Source organism: Anas platyrhynchos, chromosome 14, assembly GCF_047663525.1.
Source record: "Anas platyrhynchos isolate ZD024472 breed Pekin duck chromosome 14, IASCAAS_PekinDuck_T2T, whole genome shotgun sequence".
NCBI classification, from domain to species: Eukaryota; Metazoa; Chordata; class Aves; order Anseriformes; family Anatidae; genus Anas; species Anas platyrhynchos.
This window is the reverse complement of record NC_092600.1, coordinates 6326016-6346759: the sequence shown is the minus strand read 5'-3', so window position 1 is coordinate 6346759 and position 20744 is coordinate 6326016. Positions and strand designations below refer to the sequence as shown.

The following is a 20744-nucleotide window of genomic DNA, read 5'->3' as shown; positions in this document are numbered from 1 at the left end:
TCAGCAACCTCTGAAGCAGGAGCTCCATCCCTGCAGGCTCTCCATCTCCCCTGTTTGCCAGAGACAACAAGAGGAACCTGTGTTCAGCTGTTCCCTTTGTGCAGAGATTAATTCATTGACAAGGCTCCCAGTAATGTGCCAACTCATTAATTACTGCAAGAACGGTGTCAGCAAGAAGTAGGCAAGGTGACTGCCGAAAATGGTCAGAGAGGACCGTCTATTAGTGCTCACTACCCTGCCCATTACGTGCCAAAAAAAAAAAAAAAAAAAAAAAAAAAAAGATAATATCTGGAAGATATTTCTTAACTATTAAAAATCACGAGCTAAGTTTCTAATACAAAGCACTACTTTAAATCAGCTTTGGAGGAGCAGACTAAAGGGGAATTGGCCCCACAAGCCAGTCAGCCCTGTTCCAGGGGTGAAACTATTAGGTTGTGTCCTGTGGGCACAGCGGAGTCCTGGAGTAGGATGGGTTGAGGTCTGCTTATGTGAGTGCTCGACTCACAACCCTGGGCTGCCTCCAGAGGCAAAGGGATGGCCACAGCCTGTCTCAGACCTCACAGCTGGTAGCTCTGCCTGGTGCCTCCATCCGAGGGGGAACGTGAGCACCAGGAAGACTCCCATTTGCTATTAAAATTCATCATTCTTCTTGTAATGCCAACACTGGGATAACGCGCCTGGGATTAGAGGTAGGAAATCCATCAAGGCCAACACTTAGTCACACTCAAGTGCTTTCAATCCACAGTTGCTAAGTAGAGCAGCTTCAGAAACAGCCCCTTAAGAAGATCAGCAGGGCAGGGGGCCTCCCGACCGCTGTGCGATTGAAGTCAGGGCTCTTCCCCAGGCAGAGCCCATACATCTTTAGTAAAGGGGCATTTGAACGTCGGGCAGTGGGAAGCAAAGTCTTGTCACTGCATCAAAGGTTTTCCTTCCTTTGGCTCAAGGGAATTAAAGGAGTAGAGGCAATTAGGTGGAGAAACTTCAGGTTGTTTCAATTTGCTTAAAACTCAGAAGAGCTCTGGAGTATTTGTAAGAAGAAAAGGCAAGAACCACGTTACAACTTCTCTCTTCTCGTGCCTGCCACAAGGCTGGTGAGTTTATACCCCAGAAAAAAGGCAGAGAGGAAGGCGCTCAGTTAACAGCTGTGGCAGCATCCTGCCACACTCCCAAGAACCTACCCATACCCCTTCCCAACCTCTGCACTAAATCTAAGAGGGTGACTTTCCTCCCTGCCCTGTAATTTCCTCCCTTTTTTCCAGTCTTTTTCTTTGATGGATTTTCATTTTATTTTTCCCCCTCTCCCTTTAATTTGGCCAGTCTCACTGCAGGCCGTAGGGCTAGGAAACATTATTTTTATCCTCTGATATAAAAGGGATATGACAGACCCGTGCTGTAAAATGCCAAATCATAAGGAATTCCGCAAATAACAGTTCAGATATCCAAAGGGGAGAGGCAGAATATGGATGGCTCCCAGAAGTATCTCTAAGAGCACCACAGAGAGAAATGTGCTCCTGCTCAGAGGTCTTGCAGAGACCAGAGCCTCTGGGTGTCAGTGTTAATTGTGTCACACACCTGGAGTGGTTTGAGGAAATCAGCATTTGCTGACGGAAAACACAGGATGGGTGATGTGGGTTCCCTTAAGGGTGAGGGCTGGGAAGAAATCAATGAAGGAAATGTGTGAAATATCACCTGGCAGCAATAACCCAGGATCAGGGTAGTGCTGAGCAGCTGGGAGAGAGCAGGGAACTGATGTGTTGGAGGGAAGGGGAGCTGGTGGGCTGGGAGATTAGAGACACACGTGGTGGGAGTAAGGAGGGCAGAGGGAAAACCAGAAATGAGGGCTGGCAATTCAGATACAAATGGATTACACTGGGATAAAGGCAGCTGGGAGGGAGTCAAAGGAGGTGAGATTAGGAAGTATGAAAAAATCACAGGAGAGTTGATCAGCGTTCAAGGAAAATCAGAAAGCAAGGTCACCTGGACCTTGTTGACGGCTTTCAGATGAGAAGAGTTGGAACAGTCTGAGAAGGGGAGAGCCACAGAGCAATACAAGAGACATACATAAATCCCCAAGGGGTCCAGAGAAGGGCAGGGGGATGGTAGATCTCCTGAGCACCTGCTGTGATCATCAGACAGCAAGCTCAGAAAGAGCCCTTTTTGCATGGGAACCCAGTGATATGGTGAGACCCAGCTGCTGCCAGGGCACTGGACATTCATGGGTGATAAATCCCTCAGCTGCTAATAAATGGGGTACACACACTGCACAGGAAGGTTTCTTTTTACATTTCAGTCTCTGTTTAACGGCAAGGTTATGGGCCAGCTGGATTTAGAGCCAAGCCAGCACAGCAGAGAGAGCTCCATGCAAGAGACAGCTCTGTCGCTGGGGACATGCCACCACCCGGGGGGACTCCCAGTGGCCCCAGGAGAAGCGTCGCTCCCCAGGGGCAGCCAAGTGTCACGACTCCTTGCCATGACCCCGGTGTGCTAGCTGTTGTGTGGCCATCGTGTGGCTCATCATGCGTTGGAAAACCAGATAATAGAGAGGTCTGAATAGTGCAGTGAGCAGATGATGGAGGAACAGCAACTGTGCTGGCTTGAGCTCTCCTCTGGGCTGGGAATCAGCTCCTATGCCAGTTTGCTCAGGGAAGAGAGACCACGTTGCCGTGCCCCTGGCTCCTCGCAGCCTACCTCTCTGTTTACTTTCCCCTGCCAACCTGCAGCATTCACTAACAGATTCCTGCACTGCAGTTACTGCAAAAAGAGCTGGCGCAGGTCTTCACTTGAGAAACCACCTTGGGGACTGTGGCCTTCACACAGCAGTGAGTGGGGCTGCTGAATGCATCATACACGTAACCATCAGATTACTTTATTTCCATTATTCCTGACAAACAAAAAGGATAAAGCTGAGAGGAAAAGGGGAAGAAAAAGGGAAGAAAGGATGAACAAGAGGAACCTGCTTCGAGCAACTGGGGTTAATCTGACTCAAAGCCTAAATCCATGTTAGCAGTTAATCCAGTTAGTAAGGCTTTCATTGGGAGCTTTGAGAAATCCTTTAACCTCTTGCTGTAAACTAGGAGCAGCTTAACAGCTCAGTGTTCATGAGAAAAGCCTGTCAATAATGCTGCTAAGCAGGTATTTAGCAGGATTTAAGAAACAAGCATGTGACAACTCTTCTCTAATGAAGCAATTGGGCTTCTCTCCAAGAATCAAGTGGTCACTATTTTCTTTAGTCTTGCCTGTTATCTGCTTTTTTACATTCAAAAGAAGATGCAGATATGGTCTCTATCAACTTGGGCAGTATTCCTTCCCAGCAAAACCACAGTAAAAAGCAAGGTTATTTCTATAATCCTTATGGATTCTTCATCCTCAGAGATCTTTTATGAACCAGACTGCAGTACTCAAAAAACTAAATGAACTTCCCTGTTATTTTTTTTTCCCCTTTCAGGGGTGTCTACAGTGTTCCAAAGAAAGCAAATTGACAAATAGCTTTGACAGTTATGGTTTTTTACCCTCAGCCTGAGTCTAGCAGGATAAGCAGTAAACCAAACTTTTTTTTTTTACCATCTGCCTGCAAAGTCATTACAGATTCACTCCGCCTGCAGAGACCGGCCAAATGTGAGCTAGCTGCAGTCCAGAACTCATGCAGTCCCGTTTAGCCTGGTGCTCTGTCCACGTTCCTGGCAAAGGCAGAGTGTGAGAATGGCTGGGGAACATGGACATAGTGCATAAACCTCACCCCTGCCCTGGAGAGAGACCTGGGGGATCAGATTCTCTCAAAGATACATGTCCCAAGGTGGGACTGATCACCTCTTCATGTGGGAAGCCCTCTCTAACCAAAGCAGCCGGTCATCAGGGCACAGAGTTCCCCACACCAGCATGGTGGGGACCAGCATCAGTCTAAAAGCTCCAGTACAAACCAAGATTTTCTGCTGCGGTCCCCGAGCCACCCCATTACTTCTGGAGAACAGGGCAGCTCTGAGCTATGGGGCTATGGGGAAGAAGAGAGAGTAGATGTATGTGTCAAGGGTGTGTGGTGCACACATACAGTGACCAAGGCACAGAAACCAGGGCTTTTCTCAGCCTTCCCCTCTGACCTACACCAGGAGATTCAGCCAGGACCGTTATCCCTCTGCCTCTTGGATCCTGGGCACACACGCTTCCCGTTTCTGTTCACCTTCACAGACGAAAGGTCATCCTGCATTTTCCACCTCCACGCCAAGCAGGAAAGTTGCATTACCTTTGATATTTGCTGTGTTCAGCCAGCGCGGGCAGAGCCCACAGAACATTAAGCTGGTTTTACTACCGCACCGCACGGGGATGTTCAAAGGGAGGTGGATCACTGCCAGCCTGGCTGCTACCTCTAACGCAAAGAGCTAGAACAGTGAGCAGGGTCTTTCAGAGGGAATTAAATATTTTGCAGCTCTCAGTGCCTGAATTCAGTCCTAAGCAAGGGCGAGAAATCCAATGTGTAGGAAGATACAAGAGAAAAGAATTCATCTCTATGCATCCAATCAGAATTTCAATGGCATGAAGGTTTTGTGTCAGTTGAAAGTATTTCCATTTCTGGCCCTTTAGTCTCTTTTTTCTACTGATAAGGGGAAAATTTTCCATACACACATACAGATATTAAGCCACTTACAGAAGGATTGTCTTTATGGGAGGCCTACCTAATGAGACCATGATCTATGATCCCTCGTGAATAACTCTGGTAGGCGTAAGGACAGCACACATACTAATTAACCTATAACACTGCCATTAAAAAATCATGCCATGGGTTAATAAACTGACTAGCGTAGTTATTTTTCCTTTCATAAATTATATTTTCCTATAGCTCAATTATGTGTTTTCAACTACTGTTCTTTCCCCAGTTCCAAGATGGTGTCTTTTCCAAAAAAGACAGTCCCTAGCCCTTTTAAGCAAGAAAAGGATTACCTGAAAAATAGCAGACAAGTGGTAAAAGCAGGTGAGCTTCCACTCAGCTCAAACTCCAACTCAGTCCTTGTTGGGCAGGTATACGGATGGAAATGGGATTTTTTTCTGCATCACACAGAGTCGTCTTTTCACAGCAAAATATACTCAAATGGGTGCAGTGGTAGCAGGCACCATGCTACCGAGCAATAGGTTATCGTGCTTACTGCAAAACAACCTGTTGTGTCTCTGTTTACAAGGGGAGCCACCACTCTTTTGTTCAGATGCGTTTTGGTAAGGTTGGTGCTGACATCTTGTTTGGGAAGAGACCGAAAAAAGACATCCCTGTGCTGCTGGGGAGAAGAGAGGATGCTGCAGGACTTGATTCACCTCCCTTTTCCTGGAGCTGTTCTTAAAAATCCTCTGCAGACACCTCTTAGAAACAGGGTTAAGGAACCAGCTCTCCATTTGCACCTCACAAACACGCAGCATCCCCCCACCCCGGTCTCTTTCCATCTTCCTTTCCACCTGAAAAAAGGCAGCTTGCAGAGGCTCAGACTAAGACTAACTGCTGAAAACATGCTTGCTGAGAGGGGGAGATAATCTTGCATATTAGGCTGGGAAAATCTGCAGAAGACAGACTCCAGGATGAAAAGTTTTGCAGCAAAATTATGTAAAGGACCAGACTGAATCAGAGCCCCCAGCACAGTCATGCTACACAGACCAAGCCCCTTGGCCACTGTTTGCAACAAGTGACCTTCTGCCTTTCCATCACCTGATGAGTGACAAGATCATCAGCCACATGGCACGCCGGGGAAATGATGATGGTAGAATTAATGAGCCCCTACTCCTTTTGCTGCACATCCCTGCCTATTGCACTGCCTTTACCCCAGCAACTGAGAACCACGGCTGGGCTCCATGGGCATGGGACAGAGCCTCAAAATTTCAGCCTCTCTGCTGTAAGCAATCAGGGCAGACACAGACTGAATGCATGAAACAGGAGATGGCAGGGGAATGAGGGAGGACTTGGGAGAACATCAGGTAGTGCCAGGCTGCGAGCAGAGACGGATGGCATGGCATTTCCCCACATCAGGCTTTTGGTCCCAATAGGTTAGGTACAGCCGCCCTGCCAGATGCAAGCGTTCGGCTCGGAGGGATTCAAATTAAGGTCAAAAGGGATAAAGCAACGGTGAGCAAATGAGTGCGTTGTTCCTGGCTCACAGTCATGCCCAGATGCGCGTTCATCATTTATGAGGATAATTAAAATACATCTTTTGCATGCCTATGTATGCACATACGTGCACACACACAATTTACATCTCTGGAAAATAATACAACTGTATGAGCTATTTATTTCTCTGCCTCTGTAGCGGCTGTCTAGATCTTAAACTTAGAAAACGGGGAATGAAGATGGGAAGGGAAAGATCACACCTTTCTCTGTTTAACCTTGCTGGGAGAGGAAGGGAAAGCTGCTCACAGCCCTTCAGCCCTGACCAGGGACTTGGCAGCACACTATTTATGCAGTTTCACTTTTGCAAGGACCAGGGCCTTGCAGTGCCTGTGGTTAGAATTGGGCCCAGGAGGGGTGGGTTTGCCCCCTGTCTCCATCACTCAGCAGATTAATTAGCCATAACTCTCAGCTCTACAAAGCAACCGCCGCCCAGCTCGGCAGCAGCAAACTCTGAAGCCATCCCCGAGCACAGTGCCAGCTGTGCCCAGCTCTTGTCCAACAACCATGAAGGTCCTACGTGCCAGAGCTCCCTCCCTCCTCCTCCTGGGCAACATGGCTCTGTGACAGACACACATCCTGCTCTACGTGCTCTCCGTGGAAGCTGACAAATGTCCTTGTCTAAAACCTGAGCCACATAAACAAGTTTGTTTTCACAGTGACACTCCGAAGCTTCGAGCAGAACCAGCAGGCAGATGTACAAGGGATGGGACTGAGCTGGCCACAGTCAGCAAGACAGCTTTGGCTCTGTGGCACATTAACAAAATCCTATTCTTCAGTTTCACATTCACTGTGTGTACCTCTCCCAAGGTATGAACATATTTTGCCATAGACCCAAAACACACCTGGAAGCAGAGAAAGGTTTCTGAGCGCTGCTCTGCGCACCACCCTTGTACAAGATATTTTGGCTAGCCTCTAATATCATGTTAGTGCCTCTCCATGGATACACAAGCACACTGAAGGGAGGACTGAATGTTTTTGTTCAGTTTAAATTTTGTGATGCTTAGGCATTTGTGCATTCCCAGCCAGAAAAAGCTAAGCCCATCAGTTATGTCCTCGCTATTCTCATCATGCCACCTAATTTACACTGGCCTTCCAGCCGGAGCACTGCTCTGAATTGTCACAAACAGGCAGCTCTCCATTACGCGGCTCAGTGGAGTGAGGGGCAGAGACATCTGTGTGCACGGGCTTGGTGTTATCCAGCACAGGATCCCCAGGCCTAATTAGCTTGAACACCGCACTGAATCCTGGCTGACTCTCCTGCAGCCCTGCTTTCCAGTTCATAAACCTTTCCAGAGCACCAAGAAACACAAAGCAGCACTGCGGTCCTCTGCTCACCCCTGGCATTACCTGTCCCTGTCCGTGCCTCCTTCCAGTGCTGCTCCAGAGGCTGCTGCCTCCATTTCAGCCATGCCCAATGCATCCCCACTGCATCCCCAGCTGGCCCAGAGTTGGTCCATCCCTCAGCCCAACAGCCCACCTATGCTGTCTGCCTCCACACCCTCAGTTCTGGGAAGCTGGGTGAGGAAGAAGCTGGGATGAGCCAGCAAAAGTCCCACAGGCTTTAGTAATTCAGTGTCCCACTGCTAATTATCTTAATTATGTGTTCTCCATTAGGGACTTGACCAAGAGTGCCTGTGAGCTGAGAAACAGGCGTCTTTAAGATGCCTGGGGATCATCATCATCACTTTGGTCTACTTCAGGATTTGGTCCTCATGCAAAGTAGTCAGCAATTAGTGCAGATGTATTTTAAGTCTGTTTATAAACGTCTTGCAGCTGCTCTGAGCAGGAGTTGGGCACAAATAGCAAGAAAAATCTGCTTGGGCTCTGTGCTGATGTGACTGGCTCTGGGCAGAGCCAGCCTTGATTTTCCTGCTCCCAAAGACTGATCACGTCTTTAATCTGTGAAAGTTGGGTATGGAGTGGGAGGGGGAGATGGACAATCCTGACCCTTGAATCCTTGAATTACTCAGACATCACGACTGGCCCAGTCTGTTGGTGGGATCTGCTGAGGCTGGCCAGAAACTCTCTCAGAGTTCAAGTAGTCATTAATTTGTCAGCATTCCCACAGGGAATTTCATCAGGGCTAAGACTAATGCAGAGTTAAGATCATCTTCAGAGAAGCGACAAAACAAGGAACCTGGTGACATTTCAATCCTGCCTCCTTCTACCAGGGACCTTCTGCTAAACATCAGATCCCAGAGCTGCCTGCCGAGACCTCAAATATTATCAATAAGTCTTTCCACTGCTTGTCGCTGTGACGTATTTATCACCGGTGGTAAATCAGCACACTACCTGCTGGCTAGAGATGTTGCCCCTGGCTCCCCAGCCTTGGAGCTCCTTTCCCAGGAGCATCACCAGGCCCCAGGTGCTGTCACCAGAGCATTCTCCCTCCTCTCTGCTGCACCAGCAGATGAAATGCTTTGACATTGCCTCTGCAAAAGGACAGGAGCCCAAGACACAAATCTCAAAAGAAGAGGCAGAGGGCACAACCTGGTTTGTTAGTACAGCATCCATATGAGTGAAGAAGAAAAATCTGTATCCATGCTGACATTTTTCTTGGCTTGTTTTGTTGGCTTCCTGCTTCGGAATCCCTCAGCTTTCTGGCCATGACCAGCTGGTACCCAGGAGCAGGAGCAGGACCTGACTCGGCAGCCCCCAGTCCTTGCTGTCATCCCCAGCCCCTCTGGCTTGGGACCACACTCAGAGCTATGTGAGCTGAGCCGTGCGAGGCCCCATTAGCATCTCCCAAAACGGCGCAGATGGACAAGGTGACTTCAGCAATAAAGATAGTTTGAAACCACGAAAAAGCAGCGAGAACAAAATGAAGCCCCTGCAGTGCTGCTGTCATTAGGGAAGCACCAGCACACAAACAGAGGAGCGCATGGAAATGTTTGCTCTGGTCGGGAAATGAGGTATGTTCACAATGCAGCAGGAGCCGGATGCAAAATAATTCAGGCTGCAACTCTGAAGTGCGTCTTTTAACCAGTGCTGGATGCTTGATCCCACCACTTACAGTAAAAGGAGGTAACAAAAGGGGCCATTTCCCTGTCCTCATTGTAAAAGTGCTGCAGAATCAGGACTGACTATTACAGGCAACTCTGCTTAAAGACATGGTTAACTGCTGCACTGAAGTAATAATCCTGCCGCTAAATCCAGAATTTAAATGCCTCAAGGGCTTAAGGGCTGTCAGGAGTTAGAATTCATTTCCAGAGGTTTTATTTAGTTGCAGCAGCAATTTTACCTGAGGGTGACAATAAATTTGAGAAATACAGGACTAATAATTTAACAGTACTGGCTGCGGTATTTTCTTAAAGTCGCACAAACACGCACACACAAGCTTGATGAAATGAGTTCTGCACATTGCACGCTTGCAGGTTTCATTTGAATGAAAATGATTAATGGGAACACAGAGCAAAAACACAGCACAGCAACAAAACAAATCAGCTCTGCCTCCTAAAGGTCAGAGCAAACCTGCCTCCGGATTTGGAAATCATCTCCTAGGACAACATCAGGCATTTGCTTCGGCATCTGCCTCGTGCCTCTCCCGGCTTCCCAACACCCCAGGCGAGTGGCTGGAGCTGTAATGAAACGTGCTTAGCCAGAGTTGTGGGACATGATCAGAAACAGCAATTTACACCACTGGCTCTCTAATTTCAAAGTATAACTTTTGACTGTCTGCATATTAACCGCTACTTGCAATAAAAATCAGAGATCTTTTACTCATACCTCATTTCAGATCAGATGATGCTTTCCTTCAGGAAGAGCTGGGGACTTGGCACTGCGTGCAGGTAGGATTTCCATCACCTGTAAGAAAAGAAAAACAAGAACACAAGAGCTCATGGGATGCTTTTGCCCCATAGCCTTGGTTCCAGGCGTGGGCAGAGCAAACAGCCCTCCTGTCCTCATCCTGTGCCAGGTGACAACCCTGGGGACACCTCTCTTTAGAAGTCTCCAAACTGCTGTTTCAGGGAGAGAAAAGAGTGAATGGGGAGCCTGGGCCAAGGAAGTGAATCAAACATCCCAATTGTGAGGTTGTCTTAATGGAAAACCAACAGGATTTAAAGCCACAGATATCTCCCCTCACCTTCTCCACTGTTGTAATTGAGAAATATGTTTTTTGTTTTTCTTTTTTTCATTAATAATTGGGATGGAACAGATGGTGAAGGCTGTGTTTAATGAAATATGTCCATTCAATTAACCCATGCCACCAGGGATTCATCAATGCAAGAAGAATCATCTCTTGCTGTTGTGACAGGTTCCTCCTGCCCAAGCCTGCACACCTGGGCCAGGGCTGGGATGCTACGGGCAGGACCAGGAGACATAGGTTGGACCTGCTGAGCCTTGCTCAGCTGCCATTCCTGCTGCTCCAGAAACTTCGTTTCTTTCTATTATTTCTCTTTTCTTTCCTTCTTGAGCTGGTTGCCTGGTTTAGGACAGTGTGCTGGACTCTGTGCTCTCTCCCCTGCTGCTGGCAGCATGTGTGAAAAGTAAGAGTGGGCCATGTGATAATTGCAAAAGGAAAGGCTGTGGCTTTCAGTCAACAGGATGCCACAGTGAAGGGAATCAGGCCCCACTGCTACCAAATTTTGGGGGGATAAGCCCCAGTTTCCCCATCTGCAGTGGTGCATAACTCCTAGTGCTCTGTGAATACCCAGCATATGGTTGAAGAACCATCCATCAATCAGTACAGCTTCCTAAGGTAAAGCATGACATTTTATTTCAAATCTTTGTCTGAAACAATGTTTGGCACCTTTAAAGGGAGTGTACAACATTTAGAAAAAAAAGCCATATTCATATTGTTTAAAAAGAGAGAAAAAATCTTTTTTTTTTTTTTGTCCAACTACACAAGTAATAACTTCTTTACTTAATTTACCATGACAAACAGAGGCAAAAAGATACAAAGGTTGAGAATTAGATCAGGTGAATTGGGAGTGAGTATTTTTATGCATGTAAATCATTTATTCCTAACCTTGTTCCCGATATTGCAAGAGCAAAGACTCCTCAGAGTTATGACAGGAATGGCTTCAGCTAAAGGAAATTCATTAAATGCCAGCTGGACATATTTTAACAGTTTAAAATCAAACCATTTCAGATTTTTCACTCCCAAGTGGTAAATCACTACATTTGCCAAAATGAATTAGTTTGGTGTTTGTTTGTTGCTGTTTTTGTTTTGTTTTTTAAAGCAAGAAAAGAAAAAATTAAAAAGACTTTGGGTTGGAAGGGAGATTAATTTTTCTGTGTTCTATTTTGGGGAATAAAAAGGAAGAGAGAAATGAACCAGAAGGGAAGGAGAAGAGAGGGATTCGTTTCAGCGAGAAAACCACAAATCTGTCTGGGATTCATTGAAGTTTTCATATTTTTTTTTTTATTTTTTTTTTCCAGATCAAGAAGGAGAAAAAGCACTCAGCTGCTTCCCACGCTCAGCTGCGGTGTGTTATTGATCTCCACAGCACAGTGAGGAAAACAAAATGCTTCGACATGAAATATCTATTCTCCTCAACAATGCATTTTTTTTCTCATTTGGGGAAAAAAAAAAAAAAAGAAGAAGAAGAAAACAACAACAAAAAAAATAGATGTTTATCAGTCTCTTTGGGGATGAGGAAATCCCTCTGACAGTGATTCATTCAGAAATCAGATTTACACAGCCGGAGGAACCACGGCCCGTGACACCTCCCAGCCGCCTGACAGCCCAGGCTGAACATGGCACACACGATGATGACATGTAGCACGAAGCTCCCCCGGGGAACGTGCCAGTCAATCCATGCACGCGTGAGGGAGCACCCGACGTGCCCTCTGCCACTCAACAACCCAGGCAAACTCCAGTGCCTGCGGTGCTCCAGTCCCCTGCTGCAGCAGCGGCTGGCAGTCCTGCCACAGTGGGAGGGCAGCCCCCCCAGCCTCATACAGGAACAGATATCTCTTAGATTCCCCAAAACACCTCCCGGCTTCCCCAAAAAAATCTCTCAGGTTCCCCCAAATGCCTCCTAGGTTCCCCAAAACATCTCCAGGTTCCCCCAAACGCATCTTTCAGATGTTCTTTGTCACCCTGGGTTATGACCCAACTTGACTGTGTTCTTTCTCTTTCCATTGTACAGGAGAGCAATGACTCCTTTGGCATCCTTTGAGCTATGTCATGGGCACATCCACCTCCCAGCACTTATTACCAGTTCTGGAACCAGTCTCTCCCTGATGACATCACAGATGCATTTTCTGGTGTTTGTGACTGCTCCCACAATGTCTTGGTTGGAGCAAAACAGTGCCCAGGTCTAAGTAACATAAGTGAAACTCCTGCTAGGCTTTCATAATGAATATTAAGTTACCAGCCAGTAGAAATTCCTAACTTCTCTCAATTCTCCAGACCTTACTTAACAACATTAATCAGCCAAGACCAGTCAAGCCTTCCCATTTTGGCTGGATTTACTCTCTTCTCTTTAGTTACAATGCAATTCTTGCAGAAATGTCAGTATTTCACCATATGTGAAAATCAGTATTTTACCAACAAAATGTACTAACACATGAGTCAGACAGGATACTGACTGCAAAAAAATGGCCAGGTTCACTCATCTCTGTTGATGGCAGAAGTTTCAGGGAAGCATCCTACATCCTGCCCTGAACTGTTCAGGCCTGAGAGCAGCCCTGGATCTGAACTCTCTTTGGGCTTTAAGATCCTCTGATCTAGCTTCAGATCTGCTGGTCTGGAGGGCACAGCTCATCCTCTCCAGGACGTTTCAGCTGCTGAACTGAATCATTTGATGATTTCATAGTGTGCTCAACTGGGATGCCACAGGTTGGCTGTGCTAACGTAACTGCTGGCTGACTATTGCAGCTGGCTAACAATAGGGCTTGAGATAAAAGGATGAAGTTGCAGCTCTAAAGTGAAGGCATGCTAGATTAAAAAAAAAAAAAAAATACAACTTGCAGCCTTTCCAAAATAGATGCCAGGATGAAAGCAGCTTGTCATCCACTTGCCCTCATCAAATCAGGAAGGCTGGTGGGCAGGTGGAGATGCCTCTTTGCCCAGGATGCGTGGTCTTGGCCAGAGCAAAGGAACTGGTTCTGCATTTGTAGCCCCCTCGTAACAGCTCAGAGAAAGGGATGCTTTCTGACAGCTTGACCACCTCTCGCACTCACAAGCTGGCTGCCTTGTCATTGGCAGAGTCCTCGAGCAGATCCAGCTGCCCAGACGGAGCTGGCTCATGCTTCGAAATGTGGCAGGAGGCCAGAGCAGCACAGAGATGTGCTGGCTTTTCCCTGCATAATCCCTTAACAAGGAATCCTGATGTTCTTGGGCACAGCTTTCATTCCCCAGGTCCTGCACACCATCCAGCAGTGGCTCTGATTGTCTCCGAGACTCCCCTTAGCACAGAAACAACCAACATTTTTTCTTTCTTCCCCTCTTGGGATGAACATACGAGAAACACTGTTAAACAGAAGCTTGCCTGGACTGGAGTGGCAATGAGGTGAATTCTGTCCTTGCTAGCCTAACACCTGGCCCTGTTAGTTTTTGTGCCTCAGCCATCTAAATCAGGCACATGCACCAGCTCCAAGAGGCAGTGAGCCTTATCAAAGGTGCTTACCCATTTGGCATTAGGGACGGACAGAAGTTAATACTCTTATTTCTTTTCTAGCCATATCTGCTTTGACCCAGACAGGGAGCCCAGGTCATCTCCAGATGGTACTTTCTGCCCAGATATATTTCACATCTCCTTCTCTTAGGATGCCTGAGTTTAACAAGAGCCACGTGTGATCACTCCCTAATCCCCTTCAGATGCAACAAATGGTTTAGCACAGCAGTTTAACCAAGAAATTTTCACTAACCATCCTCACCTTGAATGGCCAGGGCAACTGCAGTTTAATGGCATGAACTGCAAGAGGTTTGACAAGCCACTCTGCCCTGTAGCCTCCACAGAATTCCCACCATCTCCCCATCTCTGTGAATGCTGGTTCACGATGGACTTTGGGAAAAAATAAGCAGTAAAAGCAACTAATTTCTTAGGCAAAATGGTGCTTTCAGCTTGCCACAGAGAGTCTGCAGTATCAAAACACAATTAAGTAGTTGCACATCGACAGACTTTCCTAATTGCTGCAAGGAGCAATTCAATTACGCTTTCGACATTGAAATGAGTCATTATCAGTCTATAGGGGAAAATTCTGTTTTTGGGGTCGTGTTTTTTATAGCATGTGCTATCTTCTTCCCAAAAGTTAGCTATTTTACTGCTGACAGTTCATTTTGGATGGATTCTTCCCTTTAGGAACTAAATTGAGTAGTTGCTAGCTCTAGGAAAAAGGTTCTGCTGTAGATCAGAAAAGCCCAAAGCCCTGCTCTCCTTTCTGGTGTTATGAGAACAGAAATTTAAGGTCCCTTCTGCCTTGTGAAATCCTACTGCTTCATAATTAGATGACAAGTAATCATAATTCTATTCTCAATTCAGTGTAATTCTAGTCTATGTAGAACCCTAATCACAATCAGGCTAATACCCCTGTTCAACCCAGTGACAGCTTGTTTTCAAGAAAGAAGTAATTCCTGTTCTGAAAGCAACTGGGATGAAAAGCAGCAAAGATATTTTCAAGATATTCTGAATTACAGATGCCGGAAGAGTTAAAATATAGATTGCATCCTAGGAATCGAAGCAACAGTTTGGGTCTTGTTGGGTGACTGAAAATGGTTGAGAGCTACAGGAAGACTTGAACCTTTCTCACAGTGAGAGTTTCTTATTGTTCCACAGTGATTTGAAAGCAAGATGAGTGCAGAGCCGTGAGATTCAGCAGCACTGAATAAGTCCTGTTTTGAGAGATCTGGGTTAAACAGCCCTGATTTAGATGTTCATGCCTGCACAGTAGTTCAGCAGAGGTAGCAGGTTGCAGTAGCCGCTTGGTAATTGACCTATGGTGATTTAAAACCTTAATTTGCTTCCATGCTTCCCAATTTAAAGTAGTGTGTGCACTTGGGCATAACTGTCTTAAGAGGTCTGAGCAATATTTTAGCCCAGACTCCTTAGAAAACAAGGTTTAACTGAGCATGCACTCTATTGCTCCTAATAACTCCTAAATGCATTGGCCATTTTCAGCCAAATTTGATGCATGGCTCAGTCTTGATGTTTATAACATCCCTATGGGTTTTGTAGAGAGCCAGAGCCAAACTCTACTCATACTTATTGAAAGCAGGTGTTGGTTGAGCGCTGTGGGGAGCCATGGCTTGAGACTGTCTCTCCTGTGGTGAGCACTTCACAGGGAGACAGCCAGAAGAGGATAGCTGGGTCCTAGATGAGAAAGGGAAGACAAATCTAGGCTATATCAGGCTCTCTCTTTGTAGAAAGTCTTGTTTTGAAATAGCCATGTTATAGCCATGGCTTCTGTGACATTCCTTTTACATACAGCCGCTGATGCAGGAACAAAACACCATTCCCTACCAGAGAGCCCAGGAAGCAGAGGGTGAAGCAGAACCGCCTAGGGCAAGAGGCACTGCACACCGCAGAGCACTGAGTGGCACCTCCAGACAGGTAACAAGACTCCCTGGGTGATTTGTAGGCTCTGAACAGCAAATTTGTCACTGAGCTCCACTGAATTTTCCTTGGCCTGCACCTTCACTGAGCTGATTTATTGAATGTGCCAATAAGCGAAGCGGGCAGGGGGCCTGCTCCAAAGTCCAAAACCTAGATTTCCTATCAGTTTGCACTCCCATCTGCCTTCAGCTCTCAGAGTTCCTTCTTAAAACAAGTTCAGGTTTTGGCTGGCTTTCAATGGCAAAGCGCTGCTGGAAGTGAGCACCACTGCTTTATCTGCACGGGTTAAACTGCAGATGCTCATTTTCACAGACTGCACACTTAACAGCTGAGTTAAATTCCCAGGAGTTAAGAGGCAGCTTGGTCAAGCACATAGGGAAGAGCTAGAGCCTCCTGTTGTCTGTTAAAAAAAAATCCTGAGCTAATCATGTGCACCTTTGGGCCAATGGTTCCTTGCTTAGAAAATAAGGCCAGTCACAGTGTGCTCTGATCACAGAACAGAAAACATTCCAGAAGAGGGGTGCTGCTTTTTCATTATTGGTATTCCTAAATCAAAATTCAAGCATTAACACAAAACCAACTAAATTAAAAAAGAAAATTCCCATGGACATACAAAAAATATAATATAACCCTTCTTAGACTGGCTGATACAGTCCCAGTCCCAGTGACATGCAGAGGAATTAATGAGAAATGCCAAGAACTCTCCAGAACTGTTACATTTTTGAAACCAGACTGTGTTATCTGCAACTGTGAGATACTGTGAAGCTTGCATCCATCCCACTGGGGCCATGCTTCATGGTGGCAGGATCCCACCAAGACCGGCAGGACTTATCTCCTGGGCACGAGGCCCAGGGCTAGGGAGGGAAGGGGTAACAGTTAAAAAGACGTCTGGAGTTTACAGAAATAGATTTTCTCCCTGGAATAAAACATGACTTTGAATGAATGTTTTATTCCATTGCACATAATGAATGGCAGTGAATGTGATTTGGGGACCTGTCAGAGCGGGGAGCACAGACAGAGTACATGCACTGCAGACAGGATTAATGAGGTTGTTTAACTGAAACACAGGGAATTGAGATCACTGTTAATTTTAATCCCCTTTTCTCTTTCTTCTTCTTTTTTTTTTTTCCTTTTCTTTTCATGATTGCCTTCTTGCATGGCTGATAAAACAAGGCCGTCAAAATATTTATCAGAAACTCTCGCAGGAACCAATCCATATGCAGCAGCATAGAAGGCAAAGTGGCATCCACTGCTCAGCGTTTCCAGCAGATTTAGCAACAAGCTCAGCTTGCAGCCCGGCAAACCCCACTATTTGCTTCCAGAAGTAGTGGAAAAGAGTCGCCAGGAAATAAAGGACAGAGCTCTAATCCAGGAGCTGCTTGAATTGCTCTGATGTGCAGCAGCATCACTTTTCCGAGGAGCTTTTTGTTGTTCTCCATGTATGAATTAATATTGGGTGTCAGGGGTATGGAAAACTGTCACTCTTGTGTGGATCAGAGCAGCTCCCTCCCCTGTGCTCAGGAGACAACATACTGTACAGCTTGTAAAGCATGGGGAGTAAGGGTAGTGTCTGGTGCATTATCTCCTTTCTGGCTGCTGAAGGCATTTTTAGAAGGGGTTTTGCTCCAGTTCTATTAACTGCTTCAATCTGCAGAGAGCATTCTTGTTGGTAGACTGGTTTCCTCCTTTAGGAGGAATACATTCCCCTTTGCCAGCTAAATGTTCCCTCTATGAGGCTTGGAGAGAGTCTGGTGTGAAGGCAGTCATGTGTGGTTCCACCTGGTTAATTTGAGCTACAAAGAAGCTTGTCCTGCCAAAGGAGCACTGTGGTGCTATTAAAAGAGCAGAACAGCAACAGGGCATCTTCTCCAGCTAATTGTTTCGTCAACCTGGAGAGCGACAACTGCTTGCTAAATAAGGCGCTCCTGTTCTGCCTTGCAATTGTGCTCCGCTGTCTGCCAAGAAAAGCTCTGCCACTGGAGGCTTCTCCAAGCCTCCAGAAACATTGCCTTTGGTTTCAGTCCAGAAAGACAAAAAGCAAAACCAAAAGCTGCAAACTAGAAGAAGAGGGAAAAACCCTAAGGAGTTTTACCACCCTCTCACCTACGTGGAAACCACAGAACTACTAACCAAGAAGAAAAAGAATGAATGGAACTTATTTGTTGCATCTGCTTCAGAAAATATTAATGCTCAGCTAAAGAACAGTCACTTGAGAGTTTCCTCAAAAAGTTTATGTTTTCAGTTGCTTTTGGAAAAACAATCAAATTTGCATATTTTAACCAAAATATTGAAAATGCTTCTTTCTTTCATTTTACAAACCAGGAAACTGAATTCATCAAGCCAGTCCTATAATAGGATTTGAGAAGAAACAAACAGCTATTTAGAACTAGTTATTGCTCTTCATAATGAACTGAACTGGCAAATACTTTTTTACTTTTAACTCTTCCTGAGTTATCCAGGAATCAAACACAATGTAAGCACCTATTGATTAAAACACATGCTCATGTAATGTTGATTTCCTTTGCCTCAGGCTCCATTCGTTTGCAATTTTAAGCATTAACAGTACAACAATTTTGCACTCAAAAGACAAGTTTTTTTCACTAGTAAGGTTCTTCCTCAACACACCTCCTTTTAGTTTTGGCATGTCCATTTTTGTGCTGCCTTTAAACTCTGTATCTATACAAAGTTTATATCTGTCTGTACACCCTCTTTGTCCCTGGTGACCAGACAGTGAACCCAGGCCTAACACTCCTGGGTGTTAATTTTGCCATCGGTGGTATTGGTCTGTTGTCAACAGTAAAAGTACTTTAAGTTATACAAATGGCTCCAAATCTGTGATCTTAAACTTCTGGAGGAAGCCACTCAACTCAATAAAGTTAAAGACCTCCTTGTAGGACTCAAGAGTGAAGGAATAGACATTTCTCACTCCTGAAAAAAAAAAAAAAAAAGAAAAGCATTGTGGAGAGAGATCACGACTACCTCTGAACCAGCCAGCCTGCTTCCCAGTAAGCCCAGGGGACACCCAAGAGAGTTGTACACAATTCTCAGACACAGCCTGGACAGCATGCCTAGTGCCTACATGCCAAGCCAAGCCTAGCTGCCAGATGAGCAGTGTGCATGGGATGAGCCAGTCACGACAAGGAATTTCTCTAGTTCCAGTTATGATTGACAAGAAAAGGAATAAGAAGATAGGAGCTGAAAAGCTGTGTGCAGTAACCTTTCCCTTTGTCAGAAATGTCAAACCAATTCCTAACAGCTCACTTTAAAATGCATTTTACGTCCTCTTTTTGACATCTTTCCCACCTCCCCAGTGTTGCCAGAAGATACAAATTCACCCTGACAGCCAGAAGGGGAAGGGAAAACAAGGAAGAAAAAAAAAAAAAAAGAAAGAAAAACAAATCTCTACTTTTTATAACCATCATAGAGGACAACAAGATTTGGTATAATACACTTATTGACAAATCAAGCATGAACCACCTTCTCCATGAAAAAAATAGCACTAATCAGGCAGAAACAAGGTTACTTATCCTAGCAGGACACAATTTGTATTGTCCTATTTCCCTGCTAAACACTTATGACACTTCATAACATAACAATATCAGGCTCGTTTTCTTAGATTTTTATTGTCTGTCTCCCCTCACAAAGCTCCTCCGTTCCTTTTCTCCATCGTGTTGTATTACAGAATCCCACGCTTTTGCATCAGGAAAGCTGTGCAGCTGAACCAAGACACATCTCACACAAAGACAAAAAAAGAAAAACAACAACCAAAGCCACATGCCACACTATAAAGACAAAAAGAAGAGGTTTTAAAAACTCTTACATCTGCATTCTGTGATTTTATAGGTGTACTTCCTTAAAAAATAAATGTCTGGTCTCATTAACCATCCAGGCTTCCACCACCCTCAGCAAAGACAGAACGGGCAAGTCAGGAGAATGATTCACTTCCAATACCTTCTTTTTGCAGCTATTTTGGGATGGAGTAAATCATTCTTTGAAAATTAGCCAATTAATATAATAGCTTAGGTATCCAGCTCCTATAGAGCTGCAGGGTAGGATGTGCCCACCCCTAGTGTCATGGCACATGGAAAGACAGGTCCAAAGATCAACAGCTAGTAATAGTCATTGGTGACATTTATTTGGCTTTAAACCTCCAGGAAGGAACAGACTCAGGGAGAGAAAACACTTGTTCAAGTTCACTGAGAAGGTCAGTAGAACTGCTCAGGTCTCTCAAGTGCACTCCAACATCCTGAATAAAACATGTTCATTTATCATGCAGGGGACAAGTTTTAGGAAATGACAGCCCAAATACCACTTTAAAGAAAAAAATAATAAAAAAAGCATGACCTTACACTGGCACATGTTGTGAGCAGAAATACAACAGTTCCCCCAAGATCCCAAGAGCATCTGGAGTAGGAAAACACAATCCTGTAGGTTTTCAATAGCTGCCTGCTTTAACAAAAACGCTAGGCATAGGACCATATCAATGACTGTGCTACCTAAGCAATCCTAAAAGTAAACGCACTGCAGTCTAACTAGAACTGGGGCAAAAACTGGAGGGAACAGAAGCACCTCACGCTGCACCAAATTAATGCTGGCTCTAGGCTAAGTGACGGGAGGTATTTTGCCATTTGCAGCTGTACTGAGGACAGCAGCCAGAGTTAAAAAATGCCCCTTATATTGTCAGCGTAGAAAAGCCCGCACAGACCTGAAGAATGTTTTTTATCTGTATGTCACCACTTCCCTTTGTACTTTCTTTCAGCCGTAGCCACTTGCTTAGAAAAAGAAGTAACTGCCAGCTGAATCAGTGCTTCCCCTCCTCCAGACACTTCATAACCCCAAACCTCAGCTCTTCTCACTTATTTCTCGTGTTTACCCAACAGATCATGGCAAAAAGGGACAAGAGAAAGGAGTTTATAATAGGAAAATAATCAATACTGACATGCCATCACTGTCTGCAAGGCAATCATTAGCAGCTCAGGAGAGACCTCGGGGGCCTCTGTTTGCTCGATGTGTGATTGCCTCCTGCCGAGAACTAAAGCTGCTCTGAAAGGCTTCAGCAGGTGCCTTTTCCTCCTCTACTCCTGCTCCAGCCCAGGGAATTC

The 20744-nt window shown here is 45.6% G+C and overlaps 1 long non-coding RNA gene across 2 annotated transcripts in view; it reads right to left on the bottom strand.

Annotated features, from left to right (window-relative positions):
- LOC110353906 (uncharacterized) overlaps nucleotides 1–20744 on the bottom strand; it is a 151533-nt gene that overhangs the window by 11008 nt on the left and 119781 nt on the right. For both annotated transcript variants that reach the window (XR_011803408.1, XR_011803409.1), the window contains exon 3: nucleotides 9866–9943. This is a non-coding gene — a long non-coding RNA (uncharacterized lncRNA). The remainder of the gene's footprint in view (nucleotides 1–9865; nucleotides 9944–20744) is intronic.